We start from the raw sequence: 10,447 nt of genomic DNA on the forward strand, positions 1-10,447 counted from the left end.
GGCAACCACCAATTTTCATTTTTCCTAGTTGCGCTGCCCGACACATCTTTAGGTACAATGTCACCAACACGGCTGACCCCCAACTGAGTTCGCTTGCTTATCTAAAATCGATGAGTTTTACTAGCCACCTTAGATGAACGAGATTTCATGACTTATCCGGCATCAAGATATCCTTGATGATTTGAAGGATGTACGCTCAATCGTGTCATTCTCTTTCGACTTTAGTAAAAGCAATATCCAGCCTCGTAAAAGTTATTCGTATCCAAGCCATTTTGATCCAAACTTTGTAAATCGTCTCCAGAGTTGAACCCAAAAGTTCACCATATACAGCTCCCTAATCAATAGACTAAACAGACTTGGTGATTATCGACCCATCTACTGGTAACCCAAACTGTAAATGCACATCCTCTAAAGTGATAGTACACTCACTACATGGAAGATGAAATGTATGCGTCTCAAGTCTCCACCTTTCCATCAACGCGCTTGCAAGTTTTGGGTCCAACTTACACCCTCGGCCTGCGAAGGCCACCTGCCAAAAATTGGCTTCCCTCAAGTATGGTTTGATCAACGGTGACGGAGAACCGGGTAGATTACGAATATGGCATTGTAAAATTTGATCTTCCACCCATTTACATAAAAAAATATTAAGTTAAAATATAACAATGAAATAAAAAAGTAAAAAAATTTTATTAAAATTTTTTATTACCATTTGCAATTGATTGATAGAAATGTGCTTATCATCAATACAGATTAGTGACTCGACCATTGCTAATAATACAAAACACAAATTAATTTCTAATAAAAATACTTTTTGAAAATATTAATAAAAATAAAATTTAAATAGAAATAGAATTTTAGTAAAAAATTTAAGAGAGAATTTGAGAGAATGTTGTGAGAAATTAGTAGAGGGTTTATAGTTTTTTTTTTTTTTACCGTTGGGGGGCACCGATTATTTAAAATAGCCATTGGAAATGTAGCCATTGGAGGGGGGGAACGCGTTTTGCTGGAGACGTTTTTCATCAACGTTTCTAGCTGAAAGCTTTTGAGTGGTTACACGTAGAAAGCGCTTCATTTTTCTGAGTTTTCCTTGAAAACGCTTTTAGCTAGAAGTAAATAGAAGCGTTTTACCTAAATCGGCCCATTCCTATAAATTTTAAAAATTCGATCTATTTTCATAATTTTTATACAAAATGGCAATTTCTGGTATTTTGGTCATTTTTAGTGATGTGAGCTTGATAAATAACTAATATTACTTGAGTTTACTTTAACACTTGAAGCTCTAAATTATATGTTGAGATATAAGTTATGTGCTTGGAAGGAGTGGTTAAGGGAGTGGGTCTCTTACAAGCCTTGTGTGAAACAAAAAATAAACAAATGACACAAAAATTGTTTACATAGTTCATTTTTCCTACGTCTGCGAAGCCTAGCTTAGTAAGAATTATTCATTATCTTCAACACTTAAAACAAGTTATCCTAATCTATCACACACCCATGATACTCTCACCACTAAGTCCACCCATGTGAACTTAGCAAGTAAAACCATAACACAAAAGGTTTTACTATTAAAACATATGATATAAAATGTAATAGCTCAATTTTCAGTTAAATCAGAACAGTAGTTTTGGGACTACAAATTCGAGCCGAAAATAAAATTTATTTTAATTTCATTACATGGTCCGTATTATGTTAAAAATGTCATGTGAAAATTCTAATAAGAAAATTTTACCGATTATGTGTTTAATTACGAGAAGGACCAAAACGCATAAAATGCAAAAGTTAAATTCTAGTAGCTAGAAGGATTAAATAGATATGGAATTCAAAACTTGAGGTCCTTATATGGTAATTAGACCATTAAAGAAAAGTATGTAGATATTTTTGGTTACTCATCCATGGAAATTTAGAAAAGGGTAAGGACTAAATTGGAAATTAAATTAATTTAATTAATTAAAAGATGATAAAAAAATATCATTTTATTTTATGTCATCTTTATCCCCATGGAAACCTTAGGAGAGAGAGAAAAAACTTTCTTGGCTTAATTGGGAAGTTTTCTTGTCTCGTTTTTAGTAATTTTTATATTTTTGAAACCGAGATAGCTTAATCTATCTATTTGGGGGATCGATTTGAAAAGTTATCAAAGTATGAAAACTAGGTCATGGATGAATATGCTAAAAATTTGAAATTTATGGTAGAAAATGAAAGGTTGTCGATAGATAAACAACTTTTACAAAGTGATTTTTGATGAAAACATGATTTGGGGACTAAAAAGTAAAGCTGTGAAAATTGAAGAAAAATTCTAAATTTTATAGAATGTATGTGCTATAAATTTTATAGTAAAATTTTGGTTAGGCTTGGAATAGGGAGTAAATTGCATAAATTTCATTTTTCAAAGCCTAAGGACGAAATTGGAATTTATGAAAAAGTTAGGGCAAAATGGTAATTTTGCCTGAGTCCACATGAATGTGAAATGTGATAAATTGATGAATAAATTCATTTATATAGATCTGGATAACACAAATTCGAAGCTAGATCGAGGAAAAGAGAAAGTTTCGGATTAATAGATTTATATACACGAACAAGTGTCGAGGTAAGTTCATGTAACTTAATTGATCTTGTAAATATGATAAATTGAATGTTGTGTTGTATGGAATGTGTTTTATATTTATGTAAGTTAATTAGAATGTTATAACATAAGAAATGATTTCATGCTTGAGATTGTTTGAAAAGGGTTAAATTCTGTTTGAATATTGAATTTCGATAGATAAACGAAATTTCCTTACTGAATGAGGTCCTGCATTGTTGCTGACAGGATTTAGCTTGGATTGGTAATCCTGATATAATCCCTCTCGAGCATATGTTGCAATTAGGATTTAGCCTGGACTGGTAATCCTGTTATATGTTATAAGGCTCGAGAGTGTGCTTTCCGATTTAGTGCCCTAATGGGTACTCCTGAATAGGAATAGGAAGGTTGTTAAATTGTACACCTTGAGTGTACTATTTGAATATCCATCAGAATTTCAATGATTCAAAGGATAAAATACTTGACATAATATGAGAATTATGAGATGGAATAAATGATGTCTTGAAAGAATATAGTATGATGAGCTCATCTATGCTTACTTGATGTTTATGTGAACATTAATGTAACTAACTTGTTTGATTGAGTGTATGTGTATAGGTAAATTTGCCAAATTGATGAAAAAGCATGTTATTGAATGCTTAATGTTAATAAATTAAAATGGTAAGTTTTAATTCCTATTTTATAGTGCTCGGAAGCTCGCGAAGGTTGGAGATCAGTTTGAGTATCATCACATTATCTACTAGCTTATTTTGGGTATATATAGTAAAAATCATTTTGATATATTGGCGTGTATGGGATACTTGGCTATTAGTGGCTAGAAAATGATGTTTTTAACCTAGCCATTGGAATGACTAGTAATGGTCTATTTTGGCATTATAAAGTAAGTTATTATGATAAACACATATGTGTTATGTTAAGTGTATGTGGTCAAATGATGTTAATGCCTAGGTTAAACCAAGGTAAGATTATAATCATATGTGTATGTTATGTTATAACATATTTAGATGTTAAATTTGCTTGAATCAAATGCTTGAATTGGTCTTGAAATAATGCTTGGATTGGTTGGTATTTGGATGTAAGTTTTGGTGCAAAATATTGGTAAATTTTGGGTGAAAAATGAAGCTAGAAATGGCTTCATTTTGTCCACACGGGTAGACATACGGGCACGTGTCTAAACCGTGTGTGACACATGGCTTGGTACATGAGCGTGTAGTTAGGCCGTGTGTCCCCTGCATCTTAAATTTGAGAAACAGAATACTCAAAATTGAACACATGGGCAGAAACATGGGCGTGTGTCTCAGCAGTGTGTGCTACACGGCCTAGAACACGGGCGTGTGTCTTGGTCATGTGAACCCTGCACCTAATTTTTAAAAATTAAATTGATCACACGGCCTACTCACACGGGTGTGTGGTTGGCTGTGCAGCACAAGTCAGAGAGTTACACGGGGTCAAACACGGCCTGCAGCACGGGCATGTCCCTAGACCATACGGGCGTGTGAGCCCTGCACCTAAGAAAATTTTAGAAAATTTTTCAAAAAATTCTTGGAGTTCCCGATCAAGTCCTCACTCGATTATAATACTCGATTTGGGCCTTTAGGGTCCATTTAAGGGACATTATGAATAATTTTAGTAAATGAATAGTAATTAACAGGAATCATTTGTAAATGTTCTGAATGTTCTGGTGATGCTTCGTAACCCTGTTCTGGTGACGGATACGGGTTAGGGGTGTTACATAAAGTTCCTCATTAGAACATATTAAGTTCTTAATTTTTCAGTACAATAATTTATACAAGTCTCTTAATTATATAAAATAGTTTTCGAGACTTGCTAACATAGAAAGATCTATCACAATCCCTATAAATCAATCATATTATAAGTTGAATACAATATAATAATAATGAACAAGATAAACATGAACTCTTCGTAGCAAAGAATACAACGTTCCAACCCAATCTAATATCCATGATCTAAGGGATTAGATCAAGGTGATCTGATTTGATCCTCTAAATATGTTTCTCCAAGTGATATGATCTTCATTGATGAGCTAAATATCATCTACATAATCAGCACAAACCATAAACACAGTTCAATAAATTATGAACAACGTAAATATGGAAACTACCTTAACCTATTGTAGTGGTACAAGGAGTGGGCACTCTCTTAGGCACTTAATTACCCTTTCCAAATTTTTCAATAATCTCTCACCTTAACAATTTGTTGACCAAAACATATACAACACAAGAAGTTCTAACATCAAGTAACCTTAGCTCCCCCTCAGCATATTCCCATGAACTAAATAACCTTAACTTATAAAATAATTAAGTAAATAAATAATCAATGTTTACATCAATAACCAACCATAATTATAACTAAGAAATCAAATGAAGTATTGAAATGATGCACCAAAGCAATAGAAATTAATAAGTAGAATCAGTTCACCAGCAGTATCATCTGTGACACCACACACCCGACTTGATTGTTATGTTCGAATGCGAGACAACTGCAACGCCCCAATTTTCGGGAATTCTGTGAATATTGGCATAGGTTTAATTATGTTAGTAGGCCTCTAGAAGGCCCAAGCCTAAGATAGAACCCGGTAATTTTAGTTAATTTTTGTTCCATAAGAAAAAGGGAGTGAAATTATGAAATAGGACCTATGTGAAAATGTTTGAAAATGCTATAGGCTAAATTGAAGTGGCCAAATAAATAGGAGTGCAAAATAGGAGGATTTGCATGACAAACCTCCCATTTTACATGAAGTGGCCAGCCATCATGTTGTTGTAGACAATATGAGCACTTGATATCCATAATTCCTGGTACAAATTGATAATGGGTTAGGTAAATGTTCCATGATAATGGATTAGGTAAATATTCCATGATAATGGGTTAGGTAAATGTTCCATGATAATGGTTTAGGTAAATGTTCTATGATGGGCATTTCATGTCTTTTGTATTAAAGAATTAAATGGATGAAATATGAAATTTTATTAAAATAAAAAGGGGTGAAAAGAACAAAGTTTTGTCCATCTTTGTTCATCATACCCGACAGTTAGAAAAGAGAAAGGAGAGGAGAAAGCTCTTGAATGTTCGGTCACTTGGGGAAAAAAATTGAAGGTAAGTTCATGGTAGTTTGCTTCTATCTTGATGTTCATGAGTTCTTCTTGATTCTACCTTAACTCTTGAAGCATATTTTGGTTTTTGGTTGTGTTGTGAGCATTTGGTCATGAATTAAAATGAAGGAAATGGTTGTTGTTTCATGTTCTTTTTATGAAAAATGGAAGATAGGTGAAGTTGAGCCAAACAAATGAGCATGCATGTGCCTTAGATGCTAAGGGGAAAAAAACGACTAACATGTTGTGCTTTAAAGTGATGAAATAGAGATTATACTTAAGTAAAATCATAGATATGTGATGATTGATTGGTGATATACATGTTTAAATAACATGCATGCAAGGTATGTGTGAAAGAGTGATTTGGTAATAAATCTGCTTGGGACAACAGCAGTAACGTGACTTTCGAAAATCACCATAAATTGTGGGAGATGAGTTAGAAGCTGCATAAATTATGTAATTAAAGCTTAATGAGTCTAGTCTCAAATGGAATAAACGAGAACATATTTTGAATTCTGTACAGCGAGAAATTTGATTCATAATGAAGAGTGGTCAGATTAGTCAAACAGTGAAACATGGGAAACTTTAAGAAAACTCTGGTATTGATTGGCTAAACCAAAAAGTCTAAAAATTTAATGGATAGAAGATATATGAGTCTATTTTCAGGTAAAATTAACGGCAGTTGATTTGGAGTTTCGTAGCTCCAGTTATAAATGATTTAGTGACTGTTGTTCAGGAAGACAGCTTGCAATGAGATTATGATTATGTGGTAAACATTGACAAAAATTTGTTAATGAGTTGCTTATTGATTTCTTATAAGCTTACTATGATCTGTATGTGTGGTTGGCCGAATATTGTAAGGGGTTAATACGTAGTTCGTATTTGAATAGTTAGATTAATGTGTTAGTAATCCAATTGTAGACAGTTCATGTGTGGATCTCGTTAGCATATCGTCACAAACAGGTGTGTAACTAACACCCTCTTTCTTTGTCTGGATCGGCAAAAGTCGAAAAGCCGAAATGCCGAAAATCAGTATTTTGTAGATTTGTGAGTGTGCGAATGCTTGTGAGGTAAATCGATTAATGTTTTTGGTAAGCCGCAATGTTTGACCGCAAAGTGCATGATTTACGTGCCCTCGATATTTTTGGGCTTAATGGGCCAAAATTGGAATGATGGGCCAACGAGCCCAATTCGGTAAGAACCCTCAGTAGTGATTCATTAGTACGTGAAAAGTAGGAATATGCATGAAAAACCCTAAAATAGATAAATTACTGAAATACCTTTAAAAGTGGAAAATTTACGCTTTACCCCTAGTAGATAAATTACCAAATACCTCTAGGTTAAATTGACCTAAATGCATGTTTGATGTTGTTATTTCTTGCATGCCATGTTGTTATTATCGATGCATGGGATTGGGATATTGACGGAGGAAGTCATAAAGTGGCTTGTCTCACGTCTTGGAGGCTTTGCCTCAATTTATTGTTAATCGAGCAAAGAAGGTCGCAATTGTGGAGTGCTATTTGGGTGGGTTGAGCTATTCCCACATGGAGTGTAGGGCTGGTACGGGTGGAGTGTAGTGGTTGGTGGGTTGAGTAGTCTCCCAAATGGGCTTGCATATGTTATTGATGTTGCATGTATTTTGAAATGGGCCTATGGGCCATCTGTTATCTAAATAAGGGCTAAGGCCCGGTTTATTGTAATCTGAAAAGGGCTCGTCCAAGACCATTATTACTTGAATGGGCTTAGGCCCAATAGGCTTGAGTGACTTGGGCTTTGAATGGGTTTTCCTTACACATCGAGTTTCCCAAACTCACCCTTTTATTTTCATCCACGCAGGAAATCCCCAACCATAGTGGGCTTGGAGTTGTGAGGGAATTTGGAGTGGCCATCCATTCTGAAAGTTTGGTTTTCTTCTGGTGAACTAGACATCCTATTATTTACGTTGAGGTTTGGGTTTTTAAATGTAATAAGGCCGCTTAATTATTTTTGATGGTTTTAATATGTATTACTAAGATAGGTATTACTTATTTTAACTGTTGAAATTGGATAGCTTTACGGCGCGTTTTCAAAAAAAAACAACAATTGATTTCAAAATAACACGACAACAAGCAAAGCTTCCGCAATGAAAGTATTTTCCAAAATTAATCACTTTTCCTAAAAATGGCTTAATCAAATCAGTTTCCTAGAAATATACATGACGTTAAGGTGTGGCAATGGCGGTGTGCATGTCTAGGATTGGATCCGAAGGGAGCTTGGTACTTAAGTAGTCCGATAGACTCACCTTCTCTTTTCCGGTTTCCTACCTGGTGCACAGCTTCCATTCACTTTAACCTATAATGAAATTATCTTTTAAAACACTAAGTAGGTTTTTCTGGATCAACAATATAAAATGTTTTGAACGCTTCGATGTGGCATGTCGGATCTGACCATAACGTCTGAGCCGGGTTTTGGGTGTTACAACAACACATCTATTGCTGAAGAAACAATTAACACAATTGCATCATTCAATGCTTCAATAAAATATTTCGAGTTTATTCATGCATTCAACAAAATGAATGAGTTTTGAAGCTTTTAAAACATCTTTGAAGCACATTTTGGTTCTAATCACTACAGCAAAACAAGTTTTTAGCGGCGTTTGAATGAAAAACGCCGCTAAAGAACGAGCATTAGCGGCGCTTTTCAAAAAACACCGTTAAAGAACGAGCATTAGCGGTGCTTTTTAAAAAACGCCGCTATAGGTTTACCTTTAGCGGCACTTTAAAAAAAAAGGCCGCAAAACTTATGCTCAAAGTCGTCGTTTTAACTAAGCTTCAGCAGTGCTTTTCAAAAAATGTCGCAAAAAATTTAACACAATGCCGTCATTTTGTATTGAGCCTTTAGTGGCTTTAGTGGCGCTTTTTTAAAATCGCCGTTAATGAGTGGCGCTTTTTAAAAAAGCTGCTAAAGCTCGAGCATTAGCGGCGTTTTTTGAAAAACGCCGAAAAAGAATTTTGAAAAACGCCGTCGTTTTGTATTAAGCTTTTAGTGGCTTTAGCGGCGCTTTTGTAAAAATGCCACTATAGGTCGAGTTTTAGTGGCGCTCTTGTAAAAAGGCCGCTATAGGTCGAGTCTTAGCGGCGGTTTTTGAAAAACGCCGCAAAAACATTTCATCTGTCTATTTATAGTTGAACTGGTTTATTTATATTAAAATACAATTTATTTTAATTGGATGTTTAAATTCTTCAAAAAAATAATGACACGTAGAAAAATTTTGAAAGTAAAACATAGAAAATATTTGTTAAAATGAAAAAATTAAAATTCTATTATTTAAAATAATTTTAAAGATTTTGGTATATGACTGATTGTTTTTAATCTATATGTTAAATATTTTAAGGTTTATGGATTATGGATTATGGATTATGGGTTTAGGGATTATGGTTTATGGTTTAAGAGTTGGGGTTTAAGGTTTAGGGGTTAGGGGTTAAGTGTTAGGTTTTTAGGGTTTAGAGATTATGTTTATGATTTAGGGTTTAGGGGGTTTAGAATTTAAGGTTTAATGTCTATGATTTGGGGTTTTAGGGTTTATGATATAATGTTTATTATTTTGTGATTAGAGTTTTGATTTTATGGTTTATGGTTTAGAGTTTAGGGTTTATAATTTATTGTTTTATAGTTAGGGTCTTAGTATTGTTCATGATTTTAAGGGTTCGGATATTAAGGTTTAAGGGTTAGGATTTTTGATAAAATGACAAAAAATAATTTATTTTAGGGTTTAGGTAAGCAATAAAATTCTTTTTTAATTACTTTTGTCCCTTGTAATACATATATTTTAGGGTTTATGGTATAGGTTTATGGTCTATGATTTATGGTTTGGGGTTTGAGGTTTATTTTTTAGTGTTTAGGGATAAATATGGTGAACCCTTAACTTATGTATCTTGGATTTTTTATAACATAAACCTAAATAAGATAAATATAAGTTATTATTTTTAAAAATATATATCAAAATGGGTTAAATTCCAAAAGCATATATGAACAATGGTTTAATGTGCAATTGTACACATGAATTTTAATTTGATTAAGTTCTTGTAAATTATTATCACAATTATTGATATAAAAATATTTATATTTATTCAATATAAAAATGTATTGATGTGTTTATTTTTAAAATGTATATGATTAAATCAAAATTAAAGTTTCAAATTTATACATTTAAACCACAATTAGAATTTCACGTCTACAATTACACATTAAACCGAAATTCATATATAATTCGAGATGTATCTCTATCAAACTTTAGGTGTATACATATAATTAAATGCCATTTATATAAAAATCTAAACAACTAATACGGACCATACGTAAAAGAATAATGCTTGTATTCCTCATCATTTTGTATTTTTAAGTCTTGATTTCATTTTATTTCATTAAAGTTTCCTTTTGTATTTTATATGATAATTTAAAATTATAAAATCTTCAAAAAATTTAAAATCTAAAAATTAAAAATTAAAAACTTAAATATTTAATATTTTAGTCCATATTTCAGTTAAAAAGTTCAGTATTCAAAATTAAAAAATTCTAAAAAATGATAATCTCAGCACAAAAATTTTGAAAGGAAAAATAAATAAATATGTTAAAAATGGAAAAAAAATAAAATTAAGCAATAGTGACATTTTTAGGGAAAACGCCACAAAAAGTTAAATTATAGTGGCGCTTTTGGTAAAAACGCTGCAAAAGTGGCATTTTTATTAAAAATGCCGCAAAAGGGCATTATTTTACCCAA

At 32.8% G+C, this 10,447-nt stretch overlaps 1 long non-coding RNA gene across 1 annotated transcript; it reads left to right on the plus strand.

The window, feature by feature from the left end:
• Window positions 1-5,568: 5,568 nt before the first annotated feature.
• Window positions 5,569-7,715, plus strand: LOC128281834 (uncharacterized). Its single transcript, XR_008272103.1, has 2 exons — window positions 5,569-5,692; window positions 7,525-7,715. It is a non-coding gene; the product is annotated as an uncharacterized LOC128281834 (long non-coding RNA).
• Window positions 7,716-10,447: the final 2,732 nt, after the last annotated feature.

Source organism: Gossypium arboreum, chromosome 10 (genome assembly GCF_025698485.1).
Source record: "Gossypium arboreum isolate Shixiya-1 chromosome 10, ASM2569848v2, whole genome shotgun sequence".
In the NCBI taxonomy this organism is placed as follows: Eukaryota; Viridiplantae; Streptophyta; class Magnoliopsida; order Malvales; family Malvaceae; genus Gossypium; species Gossypium arboreum.